The sequence below is a fragment of the Coregonus lavaretus genome (genome assembly GCF_964263955.1).
Source record: "Coregonus lavaretus genome assembly, chromosome: 26".
In the NCBI taxonomy this organism is placed as follows: Eukaryota; Metazoa; Chordata; class Actinopteri; order Salmoniformes; family Salmonidae; genus Coregonus; species Coregonus lavaretus.
Window position 1 is genome coordinate 26,257,506 of NC_140013.1, and position 22,763 is coordinate 26,280,268.

The following is a 22,763-nucleotide window of genomic DNA, read 5'->3' on the forward strand; positions in this document are numbered from 1 at the left end:
TACACCTACAATTACCTTGATCTTCCTGCTGGGAACTGTAAATATAGATACTCAATCACCCTCAATCTTCTCTTATCATTCAGCAACGCATACTTTCTCAATGCATCTGCTCCTAACAGATCTAAACTCCTACCATATCTATCTTCCCACTAAACTCTAAAATGTCCTTCACCACTGTTCTCTCTCTCTTACTACTAACTTTGAAACTTAGCTTACTGTCCTAGAGTTCCTTCAATCTTAGTTTTCTTAACTTTTTAATCTAATCTTTTCTCCTAACCTTTAAAACCTTTTTCCACTGATTTATTCACAAAATCCTTTACCACCAATTTTTAGAATATGTGATTGGGAAGTCCCCACCTGCTTCTGACTTCTTTACACACAGACTTGGCAAACGACTAAACATCCTTTAGCCTAGCCTGAAATCTCTTGTTGTAGGAATGTAACCAAGAATAACAGTCACCCCTTTTAACTTTATTTTTCAGACAGATTGTCTAATAGGCAGTCTAATAGATTATCATCCTTCCTATGATATTATCTTTTTAAGCAAATATGATTCCCAAAAACCCTATTCTTTAAAAAAAAATCTTCTACCAGACAGCCGTCTAGTGTACATCTTATTGTACAGTTCAATTTACACAATGCATCTCTTTCCAACAATGCAATAGGTATATGTTCTAATATTAGTATGTCTATTTTAATTTCTCTTTGATTTTTTATAGAAGAGCTCAATTGCGGCAGGTAGCTTAGTGGGTAAGAGCGTTGTGCCAGTAACCGAAAGGTCACTGGTTCTAATCCCCGAGCCGACTAGGTGAAAAATCTGTCGATGTGCCCTTAAGCAAGGCACTTAACCCTAATTGCTCCTGTAAGTCGCTCTGGATAAGAGCGTCTGCTAAATGACTAAAATGTAAATGTAAATGGTTCCTTAAGAGTAATTAGCTGTTTTACTACCTCAAATCCCTATCCTAATTAGTTAATTTTACATAGTGAGATGTTTAACCTCTTTAGGCTCAACACAGATAAAAGCTTTTCCACTATTCACCTCTCCTAGTCCTTTGTTTTTACTTCAATTGTTAGATATTTTCTCTTCTTCTCTCTAAATCGGCTCTATCAGCTGACACTCCCCTTCGTATCTTCTAGGCACTCTAGAATCCTTTAAGGGTTCACCTAGAGAACAGGTGATCTTCACTTGCTCCTTTATCTTCCTCAGAAATTTCCTCTGTTGTTTCCTCCTGGCGCATTGCATTAACAGGTAAAGTGACCAATCTATCCACAATTATAACACTCTTCTGAAAGTTGCTGGAAGTGTGGCTGAAATCTTTCTCCTCTTTCTAAGCCTTCTCGTCCTCTTCCTCTCCAATTCTGTGTCTGTCCAGAAACTGGCTGTGGATATGAAACACCTGGTACCCCCATTGGTGGCTGGTACCATTGCGGTTGGAACTGGTCCTGTTGACGCTGTGGCAGTGATTGTTGATTTGGTGCACTCTGATTCTTCATAACCAAAGCTTCTCTTCTCCTTCTTCTTCTCCACCAGTTGTAAGTTGTATTTGATTGAGTTTTCTGAGAGTTTCTTCGCCCTGTTCTTTCTTGTTGTTGACATATCAGTATTCTTCAACAGCTTATATTCTAAGTTCTGTCCCTGAAATATCATCTTCCATCATCTCCTTACTAGTGGCCTTTTTCCTTGGCCTCACTGTATTCTTCTCTTAGTTTCCAGACATCTCGGTTTTTCTTACTTCTGGAGTTTTGGATTCATCTTTCTGGTCGTTTCTGCTTGTCATCTATCTATTATTCGTTCATCTTCATCTCTGATGCAATAATCACCCTCCTGGATGATCACTGGAAGCTGAGGATAAACATCCCTAAGCTCTACTTCCTTCTCATAAGGTGGGGGTCTTTTTGCTGAATCCGTATGTGAGAAAGGTGTACTAACTTCTGCCATTAGTTTTTCTGTCGCCTTTTCTTCCTTTAGCATTTTCCTCTATACCTTTGTTTATCTTATCGCTGGAATCTTTTATCAGTTTTTGTTTGAGAATGAAGGGCAACTTTTGTTTCATTTGCCGGATAACCTAGCAATACTTTAGTTAAAGGATTACTATTTTGTACTATATCAACAGGTGTAATCACCCTCATAGCCTTGCTGTCCTTTCTCCCCATTGTAACAACCCTTTTATATTCCTTTATTGTGAATTATTTTATTTTAGACTATATAGCCTATGGCTTCCCCCCTTTAATTATTAATATAAACCAAACAACCCCCCCAAAAAAAACAATTATTATTATTATTATTATTATTATTTATTTTTATTTTTAAATCAATCAACCAAAATATGAATATTAAAAAATTCAATTAAAAATTTTATTCAAAAAATATTTTTAATTAAAATAAAAAATCAATTAAAAAATCAATTAAAATTTATGAATAATTAAAACCAATTTTTTATTTCTATATCCTATCTTACCAATTTATCAATTAGTGGCTATCTTACCAATCCTAAAAACAAAGCCCTCTACCCCTACAATCACTACAATACCCATAAACCCCCTTGATTTATAAGCACCTAATTATCTTAATTTTACAGAATAATGTCAGTGCTTAATTTCCAACACAACCCCTAATCAAGCCAAGTGATGCACAGAAACTCCAAAATGCAAATGTTATTCAAATGATCAGTCTGTTGCCAAGCCTCTGTGAAATTGTCATAACATCAAATATCCTGTAGGGGAAGATTTTGCAAACAGAACCAGCCTCAAAACCTTTTGACTCGATCCTCCCCTTGTCACGTGATGTCACGTCAGCACCTCTCTTTCTTTCTCCCTCTCTCTCCTCTCGTCTCGTCCTATCGTTCCTCTCATATGACAAAAGAGCATAGAAACAGACAAGATTTTAAAGTTTATACATTCACTGAGTTATTTACAGCATTCAATATTCCTCCAGTCACATTCGCTCTAAGAATCAACTCAGGAATCGCATTCAAATAGCTCAATAACATTTTTATTTTATTTATTTATTTAATTATTTTTATTTTTAATCCGTCAACATCTCTCTCTCATTTATCAATTCAATAGGTCACAAAACCAGTTTCATCTTTAACCAACAGGCAACGTAACAACTAGAAGATTCCATTCGTGTTAAAATCTCTCCTCTTTGTTCCCTCGTCTATGTCTCTGTCTCCCCCTGCAGTGTAACAGAATTATGACCCATTTAGTAAAACCCCTCGTGTTGTAGTTTTAGTGCCGTAAAATCAAACGCATGCGCAGTACATTCATCATTACGATTTCACCATGGAAGCAGCTCCAGACAACAGAACGTTAGCATTCCGCTATATCTCCTCTCTTTTACCCTTTATAGACAAACAATAACACTTAACAGTTCACAAGACACCAGGCACCAAGCCCAAGCTAACTAAACACATTTCTGATGGCTCGTCCCATTCCTATGGACCACCAAGGAAGAAATATTAATCATAACCCGCATCCAAAATTGGCATGTAGCATGATTAGCATTTAGCATTAGCATTAGCATGTAGCATGAAGCATAATTAGCAGGCCACGTTAGCATTTCTCCCTCCGCTGTACCGTAAAATTCCATTTGTTAGCTAAATTTATGCTACCACGAGATCTGTGGAATCGACACGAGAGATTGCGTCAAACAAGCCGTTCGTCAACCGCCAGCTGAGAGGCAACATTCATCATCAATATACCACGGTCCCCAGCCCATAGGGCTAACCTAAAACACATAACGCGTTATCAGGATTTTCTGGCCCACCCTTAATAGGTCGCCTGTCTTCCAGGGCTTTTCCCATGATTTACAGCGGCTCTAAGTTACATACATTTCTGCCTAGGCCTCATTCCTTATTCCTCTCTCAATCGATTGTTCTTGAACTGTTATTCAAGCAAAATCCCTCTATAGACCCTCTATAGGTACTCTCTCCCCCCTTTTGCGCTGAATGTTAGAATGTTTAGTCCAGACCCCTTATAGTCAACAGCAAGACAAGCAACAGAAAGCACACATCAGTTCTCCAACGGTGCATCTCCCCGCGAACATACCCAGAAGCAGACGAAGTAAACACAGACAAGACCGTGAGAAATCTCACCTTATGCCGGCGCCTTGAGCGAGAGTCACGTCGTTGCTCATGAGTATAACACTGAAGAAACGCAGACCGTCCCTGTTCGGGCGCCATTCTGTGGTATCGAGTAAAAGTTGCTAGTCATTGCTGATAAACAAAGGAGTCCGCTCATACTGAACCTTGATCATAAGTTTATTCATATCACAAGCTTTCAGCATGAGTTACAGGTGTCAAGATCACCCGGAGAGCAACGTCCCAGATTGCAATGGCTGCTCTAACCTCTTCTGCCTCCAGCATATACTTATAAACAATGCAAGAATATGGGTTGCTCCCTCTGCTGTCCAATCACCTGTCTCCCCTGGGGCGTCACCCTACAAATGGCTATTTTTGAACTAACATAAACATCCTCTCTGGTTCCATTAAGAAAGTCATAATCTTAATACACTACAATACACTCAATTATTATTTGGTAGCATTGCCTTTAAATTGTTTAACTTGGGTCAAACATTTCGGGTAACCTTCCACAAGCTTCCCACAATAAGTTGGGTGAATTTTGGCCCATTCCCCCTGACAGAGCTGGTGTAACTGAGTCAGGTTTGTAGGCCTCCTTGCTCGCACACGCTTTTTCAGTTCTGCCCACACATTTTCTATAGGATTGAGGTCAGGGCTTTGTGATGGCCACTCCAATACCTTGACTTTGTTGTCCTTAAGCCATTTTGCCACAACTTTCAAAGTATGCTTGGGGTCATTGTCCATTTGGAAGACCCATTTGCAACCAAGCTTTAACTTCCTGACTGATGTCTTGAGATGCTTCAATATATCCACATAATTTTCCTTCCTCATGATGCCATCTATTTTGTGAAGTGCACCAGTCCCTCCTGCAGCAAAGCACCCCCACAGCATGATGCTGCCACCCCCGTGCTTCACGGTTGGGATGGTGTTCTTTGGCTTGCAAGCGTCCCCTTTTTTCCTCCAAACATAACAATGGTCATTATGGCCAAACAGTTCTATTTGTGTTTCATCAGACCAGAGGACATTTCTCAAAAAAGTACGATCTTTGTCCCCATGTGCAGTTACAAACCGTAGTCTGTCTTTTTTTATGGCGGTTTTGGAGCAGTGGCTTCTTCCTTGCTGAGCGGCCTTTCAGGTTATGTCGATATAGGACTCGTTTTACTGTGGATATAGATGCTTTTGTACCTGTTTCCTCCAGGATCTTCACAAGGTCCTTTGCTGTTGTTCTGGGATTGATTTGCACTTTTTGCACCAAAGTACGTTCATCTCTAGGAGACAGAACGCGTCTCCTTCCTGAGCGGTATGACGGCTGCATGGTCCCATGGTGTTTATACTTACGTACTATTGTTTGTACAGATGAACGTGGTACCTTCAGGCGTTTGGAAATTGCTCCCAAGGATGAACCAGACCAGAAATAATCTGTTTGTAAACAATTGTTGGAAATATTACTTGTGTCATTCACAAAGTAGATGTCCTAACCGACTTGCCAAAACTATAGTTTGTTAACAAGAAATTTGTGGAGTGGTTGAAAAACGAGTTTTAATGATTCCAACCTAAGTGTTTGTAAACTTCTGACTTCAACTGTATATACTTTATTCTATACCATCTATTGCATCTTAGCCTATGCCACTCTGATAATGACATTGCTCATCCATATATTTATATATTCTTATTCCATTCCTTTACTTAGATTTGTGTGTATTAGGTTTTTGTTGTGGAACTGTTAGATATTACTTGCTAGATATTGCTGCACTGTCGGAACTAGAAGCACAAGTATTTCGCTACACTCGCAATAACATCTGCTAACCATGTGTATGTGACCAATACATTTCATTTGATTTGTATATTTTTAACCTATTAAAGAATATAGGACATATTTCTAATTTCAATATGTTTAACACTCACCTGCAGGATGTAAAACCTATATTCACCATCCATTTCATTTTGGCTTGTTGAGCAGTTCTAGATTTGATTGTAAGAAGAAAAAAAACAGACCAATCTTATCTGCGCAGGAACTATCTAAATTAATTATTGGTATCCATTCTCTAAATATCAAATAAATATCCACTAAAATGCCTACAAACATACATTAAATGTTAGGAATTTTGACAGATCTAATAACAGTTGCCTTTTGTGTGTTCTTCACAACAAATATCAGTGTAAATACTACACAACATGCATTGGAATAGAACCTGCTTTGTATGGTATGGTGTAAGGGAGGGGTTGGCAGGGACAAATAAGCCTGATGTGTGACCAGTGTATACAGCGCATATGACTGGGGAAATAGGCGTGTGGTGCATTTCAACGTGAAAATGCTTTTCATTCCAAAATAGTGAAATATTCCTGTCGTTGAACAACAGGATTTGAACTTGAAGGCATGTTGGTTGATAGGCAGTGGCCCTGAACTGAGACAGCGGGGGGAGAGAGTGAGAGACAGCTGTTTGGGTGTACAGTAGGGAGGCTCTAGAGACAAAAAGTAGATTTTCTCAATGTACGAAACACCATATATCAAGGTCACCTGCGTTGTGACATCTAAACAATGTGGTAAAGAGTGAACGTGTGGACTTTTTTTGCCTTTTTGACAAATTCAAAACGAGATATTTTCAAACAAAAACATAACAATTGCCTTGGGGTTTTTGTCACAACCGATATTTGCTACTGTAAAAAATATATATATACTGTAACAGAACACCACTGAAGAGTGTTCTTTTTTTAAACAAACCATTCTCATTCCTAAGAATTTGTCCATAACATAATTTTTCATCAACTAAAAAAATCCCCATCTGAGTATAGTATTTCCTTATTTGCTCTGTCATAGCCCTTACGGTTGCAGGGCAGGCGCCATAGTGTAATGCAAAGGCTGTCATTCATATAACATCAACTCTTGGCAAATGGATGTTGGAGACATTTGGTTGTTGTCTGATAGCCAATGGGGTGTCTGTCTGTATGACACCCGCTCGTAATGGAGCTCTATACTATGCTTCCTGCCTCTGTAGAGTTCAGAGCTGTGGCCTGGACGTGAAGGACAGCAACAGGCAGCAGCTGCACCACGAGGCCCTCCAGTGAACACTCAGTCTGTTATCTAAACTCCACCTCCCACTGGCCACACGTGGTGTTACCATGTGTTATGATGAGTTTCTCAGGTATCAAAGAATCAAGAATGCAAGAATTTACTTAGACATTCTGTGGAGATTTCATACCAAGTATTTATTGAATCACGAGCTCGTGGTTTCATCTAACAAACGGACATGGCTGTGCCCTTCATCAGCTGAACTCAGTAGACAAAGAATACCCTCTATCTTATATAGCCTTTGGTTCTCCTTCCTGTCACATACATCTGGAAACCATCATAGGCCTCCCTGTCTCTGTTCTTATTACCCTTTGCCCTCAGGTCACTACATCCTGTCCATCACTCACATTACCCTAACCATCACTAATCTACCTTGACATAATGGAATGCAGACTTCATGGCCCCAAACCACTCATCTCTTAACTCTTCCTCTGTCCTCACAACACCATGGCATGACATCATTATACCATAAAAACATCATCAATCCACTCTTTTCTTTTTTTTTTTTGTGGTAAGTGACATGACTTAACCCCAACAACTCACATATAACTTAATATAAAATACAATATTCTCCCATCAGTAGAACATGCATCTCTGACTATATCCTAAACTATGCTAGATAACTGAGAATTGATCCCTTCCACCTTTCATACCTGAATCCAACTCGATTCTCCATATATTTAATCAACACAGGTATAAATTCTCAGTCATCTATCTTATGCGACATCAAACCTCTCAAACCTCTATAAACTCAGTCTGAGTAAAAGATAAACACATAATTAACTACTATATATTCATGCTAATAATTTATGTAGTCAAAACCTTATTATTTATATATATAAGGAAAAAAAAAAAATTAAACAACATCCCATAACTATGGCTACAATAATTACTATGACCACTATAGGACCTAGAATGCTTGCCATCCATGTTCCTATGGAATTATCCCTAAAAAAAACTTTGAAAAAAAACTTCAACAGCATTTAAATTACCATATCATCCTATTCTTAATATAATATCATCCAATGCCCTGTGATTATCAATTACCCATTCTAATGATTAACATCTCAGACCCAATTCTTAAAAACCCATGATTGTTAAAATAAACAATATTCAACTCCGACTTTGTTCTCCTAATATACCTCAAATATAACATACACATTTAACACTCTATTATCACTCCCTGTTAAATCATCATATCCCTCAACTATTCCTGCTTTAATAATTCAACCAAATTCATATCATATGAAAATATCATAACCCCATGATAACCAATTAAGTACTTGCTAATCAACCTAGATATTTACCACTCTAAACATCCATATCAATATCACCCAATACTCCAAATCTATATCATTACTAATATGTGAATACTTTAACCAAATTAATCAACATCTTCATTATTTCATCCACAATCCTCACCTTAACTTCCATATTAAAACTTCCAGAATGTATACTTATATTATCATACATTATAAACATTCATACTTCAATTATAACCTTCCTCCTCCTGATAATAAATATAGATCATTATCTCAATGCATTCCTAATACTATCAATTTAGCAGTGTATATACCCAAATTATCAAATTTAGATAAATCCAATTTTATTATCAACAAGCAACCCCTTTATTCTACCCGGCACTTAAATCTTCTGGCGTCTCTTCATTATGTTCTTCAAACAGCTTCATATTTCAAAATGACTTTCCCATTAAAATGTCACAACTACAATGTCTCATTCGATTTAACACCAACTCCACAACTTCAATGTTATGTCCATTTGCCAACCATTATACCAACAACACAAGAAATGTTGCATTTGAACAGATCTTTCTCCATTCTCACTCAATGGTGGACTCCTTTCCCACTCCTTCGATATAAAAACATGAGAAAATCCTTTGATATCATTGATTTGTTGTTGTAGACCAGATGCATGTAAAAGTGGTATTGTACAAAAACGTCTTCAACGCCTCTGATATTCATCTTCAGCCGGTTCATAGTTTGTTACTTTTACTTATTTATAGGTTCACACCATTCTATGCCAAATTATCCCTTATTATGCATCAAGATACCATCTGTATTTACCTCACTAGAAGACAAAAAACACAACAGTTTAATTGATTTAATTTCTAAACCAATAAATCCCTATAAACATTTACCATATGACAAATTATTATGCTTTAACAATTATTCCTAATACCAATTCCTAATATACTTCCCTTATTATTAGATAAACCCTTTAAATACATATAACCGAATGGAATGACAACCAGTTGATTCCTGAAAATCTGAAAAATCTTGAAATTATTGGAGGTCTATAGCTCTGTTCCTCCACTGAGGTACTCAGCCATAACCCACATCTCATCATTATCCTTCATCTGACATCGTCCTCCATCACCTGATAATTGTCATCAACAGTATCCTCATCTCTAATCGTCAATTTCCTCGTAGCAATCCGTTGCATTGGTTGACATGATACCTGTTCAATCTCCCCTCCATACCTCCTTTGTGTAGACTGTGTGATGATGCATGAACCTTCTTCCTTCACCAGTTCTATGATCATGCAGAGTCCTTCTCCATTTATCACCATCTCTCTGTTGTTGTCCTTCTATCAGCGTACCAATATTCCCTGCTTCCACAAACACACAAACAAAACAAAACAATGCTCTGCCGAAGCAGTGCCATCTTCCTCCTTTGCGTTAGAAAAGTCCTACAATGTTACATATAGATCTAGGAATCTCTCTCTCTTACTTGCCCCTCCATCAAGGTAGCCATCAACACCTATTACTAACCTTCCCACTTGGGTGTTGTCCATCAATGACTTCATTAATCCTTTACCACCACATAGTCTCCAAGTTGCAAAAAATGTCCAGATTCTCCTGGTAGGTGTGTCAGAAAAGCCTTCACCTTTTCGAGAAAAAAAATCTTCATAACATTGTTAGTTGAGACACAGCATGCTACTTCATCCTTTCTTCTTATCATTCCTGATAATCATTTTATATTAGGAAGTGCACATTCTTGAAGCTTGTTATGGTCACTAATGTCATAGAAAGGCTTCCTCTAAATTCTGCCTTATACCACAAATACATTTTCCCTTAAAACATTTAATCTAACTCATAACACATTACTTACTACTGCTCAAATTCTTACTATGATATGCAAATATACCAATAAATCCTCATACCATCAATACTACCCCCTTTTTTGAACACATGAGTCACAACGTGATTCATGCTTTCAAAAACAAAACACCAACATTGTTTATTAAACCCTAATAAAAATTCAATTAAAATGACAACATTGATAATACCTCAATTTACTTCTATCCCGTAAAGTAATCCACGATTAGTATAATTAACTATCAACAGGTATCCCTCATTCAGGATAGCTCTCTCTCTCTAGTTATTTTATTATATAGCCCAAATCATATATATTAAAATTTAATTATAAACCACTTTAATAATAGTCAGTTATAATAAATTACCCTCAACTCAGTAAAATGAACCATCTTACATTTCTTACCCATGTTTCTCGGATTACTAGTGTGGATGATCAGATCACACCAGCAAGACAGAACAGAGTTCAGAGGTCATTGAAATCATTCAACGAATTGATAGTATACTAATCATTACCAACATTCAAAACATCTAATAAATGTTATGTACCCCAAGTGTACATCAAATCCTCATGACATTTATTCTCATAAGAAATCATGTATACCCAAAACTCAGTCAAAAATAAAAACTTCATAAAATTGAAACTCCTAACTCTCAAAATAACAACCCTTTATAACATCAGACTAGGTGTGTTGTGTGTTTATTTGAAAAACCCATTTGGAAAACAAATAAAACAAACATGGCCAGGCTTTATTTAATTTGGTAGCTCCCTATTACAACCTAAAAATAAGACTACTTAATTTTACTAACTAGTTCCACCCTAGCCCTGGGCAATATTCCAATGACATAAATAAATCTCCTTTCTCCTGGAATAGAAAGTATACATATTGTTAACATATAATCAACAATCCAAAGATAGTAATTACACACAAAACATGATACATATATCCCCAGTCCTATCTCATCAACAATCATTCGTATCAATCTCACTCCTCAGAACTACTCCATAAAAAGATGATATCAAACCTTTCTAAAATTAAAACCACTGAAAATTCCTCTGAGTTTACAATGATTATGTTGAATTGATTACTCTTCAGATCATATCCTCTCTAAATCTCACCATGATTATTGAACCCCTACATCTGCTCCTTGTGATCCCATATCAACTAAACCATTATCGTTGACAGTATCAACAACCTAGGAAATATCAGTTACCCCCTTTTATTGTTCCTAACTTCCCTCTAAATGTCAAATTTCATACATTATCCAATACAATCACGTACACCTCTTAAGTAAGACTAGATATCTTATCCCCAGCATCGATTTAAAAATTGTTTGATAGGTTGTGTCCTACTTTACCCCTAACATAATATTATAGGAGACTTCCATCAATCCTGGAAAAAGAAACTCCCACTTATAAGACACTAGATAATAACACGTTTTATTAAGTTAACTACACCTTCCACTATAAACCTATAACCCCTTTTTAGTAATTTAATCATCGCAAACGGTTGCATTGATGTTATTAAAATATAAACCTATTGTTTCATAATCCAAAACCCATAAAAAGATGTATACTTAATCCATTAGGCCAACAGCAATAACTATCTCCCATCTTTCAACGTACTATAAACAAATTATCATTATCTGAAGTAATGAACCATCGTCATAACTCACTGTTGTTTAAACAAACGATATAATGTCATAATACTAATGATCAATTATCAAATATCGTTCCTTATTCAACTATCGAGACATGTTCTTCATTAGTAAATCGTCTCCACAAAGCAATACTACCTAATAACATATTCTCATTCTCCTAAATATAAAATAATTACTTCTATTAAACAATCCCATTCAACATCAAATCAACCTGTCTCATCACCCAATTAACTTACTTACATTGTAAACCCTCTACAATATCTACCATACTCTATCGCTAATTTTCCTCATAACGGTACCTCAACAGATGACAAATTAATTTAAAGTTATAGTCAAAACAAATAAAACATCAAATTCAAAGCTATCCAACTTTAATTACTATGTTATCCTATCCGACATTGATTGGTAGGACAACATCTTTCCTATAATGTTATCAATGAAAGCAGTAATTCACGTCAATAGCATCACTGTAAAATAATTGCTTTCTCTCCCTTACCGGGTTCGAACCAGGGACCCTCTACACATATCTACAACATTCACCATCGAAGCACCGTTACCCGTCGCTCCACAAAAGCTGCGGCTCTTTCAAAGCAACTACTTCCAGCTCATAGAGCAAGTGACGTCACCTAATGAAAACCTAGCCCTAGCTCTCACCGCTAACTAGCTAGCCATTTCACCAAACATTCAACTCCCAATGACGTCCTACAAAATACGCGATCCTTGTACACCTAACGTAACCCATAATCTCCCTTACAGCGCTCTCACGTTTCAGCAAGCCCCAATGGTTAACACCCGCAGACAAAAACATGGAAATTCCTCCATTTTTACAAGCAGACCTAATAAAACACACTTTCAAACAGCGTTCTGCATTTACCTCTATCATTGGGTTTAAAAACGAACTTAACAACATTAACCATCCTAAATTGCCGTAGTAACGTCATGTTTGGTTCAGTTTATCTATTACCATATAAGACATTCACTTCTCCATGCGTTGTAAACTATATCCTATTTCTCTTGTAATCAACTAAAATCATAGCCACGCAATGAAACCATCACTCCGCCATTATCAGAATGAATGATATCTAGTCAACTATCCTTCCTAAGTAGGCTACAAGTAACACCAAACACTTGCTGTAGTTTACCATCATATATTGAAATCATCCATTTATCACGATCCAATTTATTTATAGACATATTCCACCATTCTTACTCGTTTAATCTAGCAACACCTTATTCAATGCCCAAAAAAATTACTACCACGCATTCTTCTCTCCATACTCGTTAACATTTTTTACATTTTAGTCATTTAGCAGACGCTCCTATCCCAAGCGACCCACAATTAGTGAGCTCTTACATTTTTATACTTATACTAGCCCCCCTTGGGAATCGAACACACAACCCTGGCGTTGCAAGCACCATTCTCCACCAAACGAGCTACAAGAGTCCTGCTATTTAAACCACACACACTTCAAATCATACATTCCACATCACCAAACCAAATACTCCATCATACCCATTCAATCAACACATCAGCAGTGGAATTTACACTCATAAATGGAGATTGTTACTCCATGCCATTGAAATGATAAATAGATTTCCACCAATAGCGCCATTACAATGATTTCTCATCTTACCCTCTGATACAAAATGAAGTTCCCTCACTGTACTACGTTAGCTCTACCATGATAATTATTTACATTGAAGCCTCTATTGACTTTGTACTATATTATACATTAGGTCTAAAACAACATTACTTATGGTCAGTTTATTCCACTATCACATGATCCAACAACGGTATAAACTTAGAAAACCCATATTAATTACTTTCCTCACCCACGACGTCTACGTTTGGGTGAAAAAATATAATACAGACATGGCACTTTTGTCATTACCATTTCCAAATCTTCACAACTCCTTATAGAACGTTAGAAAGTTCTATATACTCACATGAAATAATCCCTTCGTAGTGTTTTTAACCATTCTTAATCGACACAAATCTCTAGAAACATTTTCCCAGCAGAACCAAAAAAATAAATAGACTAATTTCCCGGACACTGCTCTGCCTGTCCCAGAAAACACAGACTCTTCCACTACTTTCTACAATAACATCAAGCGCTATTTACCCCTTATAAATACTCTCCTGAGGATATTCATTATCACCCATGCAATTTTAGTAACATTCAATGTTAGTAATTTAAATACTTGCATCAAATCCACTTCTGATAATGTTTTTAAAATGTAGTTCACCTTTAAATGTCAAATTTTGGTGCTATGATTCAATGTTATATGTCATTGGCTCCATCTCCTGGTCGTTTTGAGTATTGCACAGGGATTTATTCTCCCTTCTGTTTATAGGTCCATAACCTATTTCTCTCTTTTGTAATGTCTTTCACACTACGGGACTAAAAACCCACTACTTTATAATGCACCATACATTAAGGGTGTCTTCCGCCCATTCTCTTTATGATGTCTTTTAACATCAAAGGTTTAACTGAGCCCATCCAATGGAATCATCCACTCTCTTTATAATATGTTTTAAATCATATTAAAAAGGTGCTCTGCGCCTAATCTCATTATAATATAATCTTTTAAATCATATTAAAGGTGCCCTGCACCTTATCTCACTATTCTGTTGCATTTACTCCTTAATTCGACCACACTCTAATTTGAATCATAGCACCATGTAATAGTCAAATTATATTTTCCTCCTTACATACCTTTACATAATTCAATACCACTCATCGTCCCCCTTTAAAAATATTGAATTTTAAAGGTCCGTTACAGCTAAGCCTTACCACAGATAAGCAGATTTTGACATAATTCAAAAAATGAAAGTCTGCTTACCTGTTAGTTGAGCTGTGAACTGCATCCTGTTCGTTTAGACGCCAATCTGTTATGATGAGTTTCTCAGGTATCAAAGAATTAAGGATGCAAGAATTTACTTAGACATTCTGTGGAGATTTCATACCAAGTATTTATTGAATCACGAGCTCGTGGTTTCATCTAACAAACGGACATGGCTGTGCCCTTCATCAGCTGAACTCAGTAGACAAAGAAGACCCTCTATCTTATATAGCCTTTGGTTCTCCTTCCTGTCACATACATCTGGAAACCATCATAGGCCTCCCTGTCTCTGTTCTTATTACCCTTTGCCCTCAGGTCACTACATCCTGTCCATCACTCACATTACCCTAACCATCACTAATCTACCTTGACATAATGGAATGTAGACTTCATGGCCCCAAACCACTCATCTCTTAACTCTTCCTCTGTCCTCAAAACACCATGGCATGACATCATTATACCATATAAACATCATATCACCATATCACCAAGTCCCCTATAGGCAGTAGAGAGCAGTTTGAAAAACCTAGAGGTATGGATCATTTGGTTTCCCGCCTTTTTGCCCCTTATCTTATAGAAGGTCAATTAGGTTGTAAATGAGGGAGCTATAACAAAGGAGCTTGGAGGGAGGAGCTATAGGAGGAGGGGCTCATCGTAATGGCTGAAATGGAATCAACGGAACAGTATCAAACATCAAACATCCTAAATCTCCTCACACCAGCCTCCACTGAGCTATTAGCAAATGTCTGACTTTCATCTAACTCCCACAAAGGTGTGTTTTATGGGCTCCTAACCAACTGTGCTATTTTATGTGTTTTTTCGCATTGCTTGTAACTTATTTTGTACATAATGTTGCTGCTACCGTCTCTTATGACCGAAAATAGCTTCTGGATATCAGAACAGCGATTACTCACCTTGAACTGGATGAAGATTCTTTCTTAAATTAGTCCGACGCAAAGGATATACTGTTTCTCCGAGACCAGGCCCAAATCCCTGTCATTCGCGTGAAGAAAATACAGAAATACAGGGGGAGGAGATCAGGGTGCCTTGTGAGCATTCGTCGGCGAGTGGGTAACCAGCCTCTACCATCCGTTCTATTGGCCAACGTGCAATCACTGGAGAATCTCAGTTCGAGACTATCGAACCAACGGGACATTAAAAACGGTAATATCATATGTTTCACCGAGTCGTGACTGAACGACGACACGGATAATATACAGTTGGCTGGGCTTTCCATGCATCGGCAGGACAGCACAGCTACGTCTGGTAAGATGAGGAGTGGGGGTGTGTGTCTATTTGTCAATAACAGCTGGTGCGCAATGTCTAATATTAAGGAAGTCTCAAGGTATTGCTCGCCTGAGGTAGAGTACCTCATTATAAGCTGTAGACCACACTATCTACCAAGAGAGTTTTCATCTATATTTTTCGTATCCGTCTATTTACCACCACAAACCGATGCTGGCACAAAGACCGCACTCAGCGAGCTGTATAAGGCCATAAGCAAACAATAAAATGCTCATCCAGAAGTGGCGCTCCTAGTGGCCGGGGACTTTAAAGCAGGCAAACTTAAATCCATTTTACCTAATTTCTACCAACATGTCACATGTGCAACCAGAGGAAAAAAAAGTCTAGACCACCTTTACTCCACACACAGAGACGCATACAAAGCTCTCCCTCGCCCTCCATTTGGCAAATCTGACCATAATTCTATCCTCCTGATTCCTGCTTACAAGCAAAAACGAAAGAAGGAAGTACCAGTGACTCGCTCAATACGGAAGTGGTCAGAGGATGCGGATGCTACGCTACAAGGCTGTTTTGCTAGCACATACTGGAATATGTTCCGGGATTCATCAAATGGGATTGAGGAGTATACCACCTCAGTCACCGGCTTCATCAATAAGTGCATCAATGACGTCGTCCCCACAGTGACAGTACGTACATACCCCAACCAGAAGCCATGGATTACAGGCAACATTCGCACCGAGCTAAAGGCTAGAGCTGCCGCTTTCAAGGAGCGGGACACTAACCAGACGCATATAAGAAATCCCGCTATGCCCTCAGACGAACCATCAAACAGGCAAAGCGGCAATACAGGACTAAGATTGAATCCTACTACGCCGGCTCTGATGCTCGTCGGATGTGGCATGGGCTTGCAAACTACGGACTACAAAGGGAAGCCCAGCCGCGAGCTGCCCAGTGACGCGAACCGACTGTGTGATCACGCTCTCCGTAGCCGATGTGAGCAAGACTTTTAAACAGGTCAACAATCACAAGGCCGCGGGGTCAGATGGATTACCAGGACGTGTACTCAGAGCATGCGCAGACCAACTGGCAAGTGTCTTCACTGACATTTTCAACCTCTCCCTGACCGAGTCTGTAATACCTACATGTTTCAAGCAGACCACCATAGTCCCTGTGCCCAAGAAAGCGAAGGTAACCTGCCTAAATGACTACCGCCCCGTAGCACTCACGTCGGTAGCCATGAAGTGCTTTGAAAGGCTGGTCATGGCTCACATCAACACCATCATCACGGAAACCCTAGACCCACTCCAATTCGCATACCGCCCCAACAGATCCACAGATTTTGCAATCTCAATCGCACTCCACACTGCCCTTTCCCACCTGGACAAAAGGAACACCTATGTGAGAATGCTGTTAATTGACTACAGCTCAGTGTTCAACACCATAGTGCCCACAAAGCTCATCACTAAGCTAAGGACCCTGGAACTAAACACCTCCCCCTGCAACTGGATCCTGGACTTCCTGACGGGCCGCCCCCAGGTGGTAAGGGTTGGCAACAACACATCTGCCACACTGATCCTCAATACGGGGGCCCCTAAGGGGTGTGTGCTTAGTCCCCTCCTATACTCCCTGTTCACCCACGACTGCGTGGCAAAGCACGACTCCAACACCATCATTAAGTTTGCTGACGACACAACAGTGTTAGGCCTGATCACCGACAACGACGAGACAGCCTATAGGGAGGAGGTCAGAGACCTGGCATTGTGGTGCCAGGACAACAACCTCTCCCTCAACGTGAGCAAGACAAAGGAGCTGATCGTGGACTACAGGAAAAGGAGGGCCGAGCACGCCCCCATTCACGTCGATGGAGCTGTGTCCACATCACCAACAAACTATCAGACTAAGCGTTTTTTCGGGCCACCTAACAGTGTTAAATTTAAAAAAATTATAATAATACATTTAATTTCCGGGATGGAAAAAGGCTTTCAGTGTAAACTTAAATGAATAAAACCAGATATAAAGTATATAGAAAAGATAATAGACCTATATCTTTTTTTATTAAATAATCTTTGAGAACTAACAACAACCAAAATAAAAGCTAGACAGTCAGGGAGAATAGAAAATTCCAAAAGCAATGAATTCAGCAGTATTGATTTTGTTATTATGTTTAAGCATAAGAACACAGCATTAGCCATGGCAAAATGCATAGAATTGCAAGAAATAAGCTTTAAAACTGCACAATTTTCCCTCAGCTCCATGGCAGAATGTGGAATCGCATGTTATTAGCTTTAAAACTCAAAAAATGTATCTCAACTCCATGGAGAAAATTGTAGAAATTGGCTTAAAAATGCAAACATTTCTCTACACAGCCAAGACAGGGGTGTAGAGAAATTCAGCTGTGATTGGCCCGACCACGCCCATTGCCACGCCCCCTACCACACCCACCACATAAGCCCCTTTTTTATCCAGAAAAAACCTTGTCTATAAAAGTGGAAAATGTAGTGTGGACATCCATTTAAATTGTGTCTCTCTCTTACCATGTGTCTTCAGCTTGTCAGTCATCTTGTTGATTTTGCGCTCTAGTCCCGTGTAGCTCAGTTGGTAGAGCATGGCGTTTGCAACGCCAGGGTTGTGGGTTCGATTCCCACGTGGGGCCAGTATAAAAAAAAAACAATGTATGCACTCACTAACTGTAAGTCGCTCTGGATAAGAGCGTCTGCTAAATGACTAAAATGTAAATGTAAAAATGTAGTCTAGCGTATGGAGAACTCATCCATCATGCTAACGGAGTTGTGCTCCTGGATCTCATCCCTCTCCTGCTCAGCATCTTTCTGGAGGACCTTCGACAGCTTCACAGACAAACATTACATTTTATATTTTGCTAGAACTTAGCTAACACACACTACTAGTCCTGCTGCCACCAGATGGCGCTATTATTCCTTACGTCTTTTGTCATTTCCAATGGCAAATGACAAAATACTAAGGAAGAATAGCACCATCAGGCTGCAGCAGGGCTAATACACTACAGGTTTAGCCTGGTTTCTGATAGAAGATAACTTTGGGATGGTTACCAGTTAGCCCTTGATCAGGACTCTAAGTTTCCTTACATTACACATAAGAGTCATTGGACGAAGGCGTCTTCTATACTGTGGAGCTTTGTTAAGAGCCCCGACGCTCAATCTGAACATATATCTTTCATATCAGTGAGAAATAAAGGTTAAATTGATACACACCTTGATAGGTTTAGGGTCAGTGTTCCCACACGGCCATATCTCCATGTTACAGCGCTTGTTTATGGAAGCCAAGAGGCGGCCACCCAGTGCTAACTAGCTATATAGCATGCTCCGAACACCTAGTGTGTATGCGTAACTCGGGAAATGTAGTTTCGTCGGATGAAGGCACCCATACTTGTATGGATCCGTGCAAAACTGCTACAGTAAGTGTATATTTTTTATTTGAAGCATTCTTTCTTGCTGATGAAAGATAAGGGTCATAAGTTTCGAAAGCCGTATCGTGAGCGATGATTATTGGTGCTTCTAAACGTTAAAACACAGCATCAGGATTGTAGTTCACAAGGTAGTCGTGGACGGAGCTAATGGCTGAAACCGTAAGGAGAAGGCAGAATGCCGCCTAGAGTTTGAGAGCTAGTTACCAGTACATTACTGCAACAAAAAGTGCAAAGGTAATGGAAAGTTGTATTATGTCCTATAAACGCTGTACGTCATCCTGTTAAATGTGTTGTTCAGATACAATGATGTTCATGAATTGCATTTACATGTAGGGTACCAAATGTTTTACTCATTTAAAAGTCAATTTTCTTTGTAATGAAATTGCCTTGGCAAGTGACAAGTATTTTTCTGCCTCCTTGGGTCATTTATGGTTTATTGCATGAGAACATGCAACACCTGGTTTAGGAGTGTATTGCTTAATAAAGTAATAAGGCACGAGGGGCGTGGTATATGGCCACAATACCACATCTAAGGGCTGTTCTTATGCAATATGGAGCGCCTGGATACAGCCCATAGCCATGGTATATGGGCCATATACCACAAAACCCCTGAGGTGCCTTATTGCTATTATAAACGTAATTAGAACAGTAAAAATATGTTTTGTCATACCCATGGTATCCAAAAAGTATTCATCCCCTTTGCGTTTTTCCTATTTTGTTGCATTACAACCTGTAATTAAAATGGATTTTTATTTGGATTTCATGTAATGGACATACACAAAATTGTCCAAATTGGTGAAGTGAAATGAAAAAAATACCTGTTTCAAAAAATTATAAAAAATAAATAATGGAAAAGTGGTGTACATACAGTGAGGGGAAAAAAGTATTTGATCCCCTACTGATTTTGTACTTTTGCCCACTGACCAAGAAATGATCAGTCTATAATTTTAATGGTAGGTTTATTTGAACAGTGAAGACATAATAACAACAACAAAAAATCCAGAAAAACGCATGTCAACAATGTTATAAATTGATTTGCATTTTAATGAGGGAAGTAAGTATTTGACCCCTCTGCAAAACATGACTTACTACTTGGTGGCAAAACCCTTGTTGGCAATCACAGAGGTCAGACGTTTCTTGTAGTTGGCCACCAGGTTTGCACACAACTCAGGATGGATTTTGTCCCACTCCTCTTTGCAGATCTTCTCCAAGTCATTAAGGTTTCGAGGCTGACGTTTGGCAACTCGAACCTTCAGCTCCCTCCACAGATTTTCTATGGGATTAAGGTCTGGAGACTGGCTAGGCCACTCCAGGACCTTAATGTGCTTTTTCTTGAGCCACTCCTTTGTTGCCTTGGCCGTGTGTTTTGGGTAATTGTCATGCTGGAATACCCATCCACGACCCATTCTCAATGCCCTGGCTGAGGGAAGGAGGTTCTCACCCAAGATTTGACGGTACATGGCCCGTCCATCGTCCCTTTGAAGCGGTGAAGTTGTCCTGTCCCCTTAGCAGAAAAACACCACCAAAGCATAATGTTTCCACCTCCATGTTTGACGGTGGGGATGGTGTTCTTGGGGTCATAGGCAGCATTCCTCCTCCTCCAAACACGGCGAGTTGAGTTGATGCCAAAGAGCTCGATTTTTGTCTCATCTGACCACAACACTTTCACCCAGTTCTCCTCTGAATCATTCAGATGTTCATTGGCAAACTTCAGACGGCCCTGTATATGTGCTTTCTTGAGCAGGGGGACCTTGCAGGCGCTGCAGGATTTCAGTCCTTCACTGCGTAGTGTGTTACCAATTGTTTTCTTGGTGACTATGGTCCCAGCTGCCTTGAGATCATTGACAAGATCCTCCCGTGTAGTTCTGGGCTGATTCCTCACCGTTCTCATGATCATTGCAACTCCACAAGGTGAGATCTTGCATGGAGCCCCAGGTCGAGGGAGACTGACAGCTGCTTGGCGATGGTCTTGTAGCCCATTCCAGCCTTGTGTAGGTCTACAATCTTGTCCCTGACATCCTTGGAGAGCTCTTTGGTCTTGGCCATGGTGGAGAGTTTGGAATCTGATTGATTGCTTCTGTGGACAGGTGTCTTTTATACAGGTAACAAACTGAGATTAGGAGCACTCCCTTTAAGAGTGTGCTCCTAATCTCAGCTCGTTACCTGTATAAAAGACACCTGGGAGCCAGAAATCTTTCTGATTGAGAGGGGGTCAAATACTTATTTCCCTAATTAAAATGCAAATCAATTTATTACATTTTTGACATGTGTTTTTCTGGATTTTTGTTGTTGTTATTCTGTCTCTCACTGTTCAAATAAACCTACCATTAAAATTATAGACTGATCATTTCTTTGTCAGTGGGCAAACGTACAAAATCAGCAGGGGATCAAATAGTTTTTTCCCTCACTGTACAGTTAGTGAGTGCATACAGTTTTATTTTTCATACTGGTCCCCCGTGGGAAACGAACCCACAACCCTGGCATTGCAAACGCCATGCTCTACCAACTGAGCTACACGGGACATAACCCAAGAGACTTGCAGCTGTAATTGCTGCAAAAGGTGGCTCTACAAAGTATTGACTTTGGGGGGTGAATAGTTATGCACACTCAGGTTCTGTTTTATTGTCTTATTTTTGTGTCACAATAAAAAATATTTTGCATCTTCAAAGTGGTAGGCATGTTGTGTAAATCAAATTATACAAACCCCAAAAAAATCAATTTTAATTCCAGGTTGTAAGGCAACAAAATAGGAAAAATGCGAAGGGGGTGAATACTTTCCCAAGCCACTGTATTTAGTCTCATATACCATGGCTTTCAGCCAATCAGCATTCAGGGCTCGAACCACCCAGTTTGTAACAATACATATTCTATGCATATAGACTGGAAATACCATCAGACCTCATCAGATTTATTTACATGTTATGGTCGATATTTTTATCTGTGCCAAATAGAGAACTACAAGCCATTATCTACCTGGTTCTGTCTGGCAGTTATCAGTCTAACGCACCTTCCATTATACAATGTAACAATTGACCCATTTGCCAACAGGATGGAATGGTTGGTTAGCTTCGTTGTTGTTTGTGAGGGGCGCGAGACGTGAAATAGCTAGCTAGCTAGCTAACCTAACCTGGGCAAATCTGCCAAAACATTACATGATTTATAAGCCAACCCTGCATTTCTCACATGACCAATGCCTAAATAACCTCTACTTACGAAAGAGGAAATGGTCGGCAACAGAGTTTTGAAGAGATTGCACAAAAAGACAGATCCCAACACCAGGAACCAAGCGCACCCGGCAGCCAT

The 22,763-nt window shown here is 39.1% G+C and overlaps 1 pseudogene across 1 annotated transcript; it reads right to left on the reverse strand.

Moving 5' to 3' along the window:
- Positions 1 to 3,320: 3,320 nt before the first annotated feature.
- On the reverse strand, positions 3,321 to 22,763 carry LOC311101963 (guided entry of tail-anchored proteins factor 1-like; annotated as a pseudogene). Its single transcript has 4 exons — positions 22,674 to 22,763; positions 18,771 to 18,861; positions 5,985 to 6,078; positions 3,321 to 3,341 (listed from the first exon to the last, which is right to left on the reverse strand). The product of its transcript is annotated as a guided entry of tail-anchored proteins factor 1-like (transcript).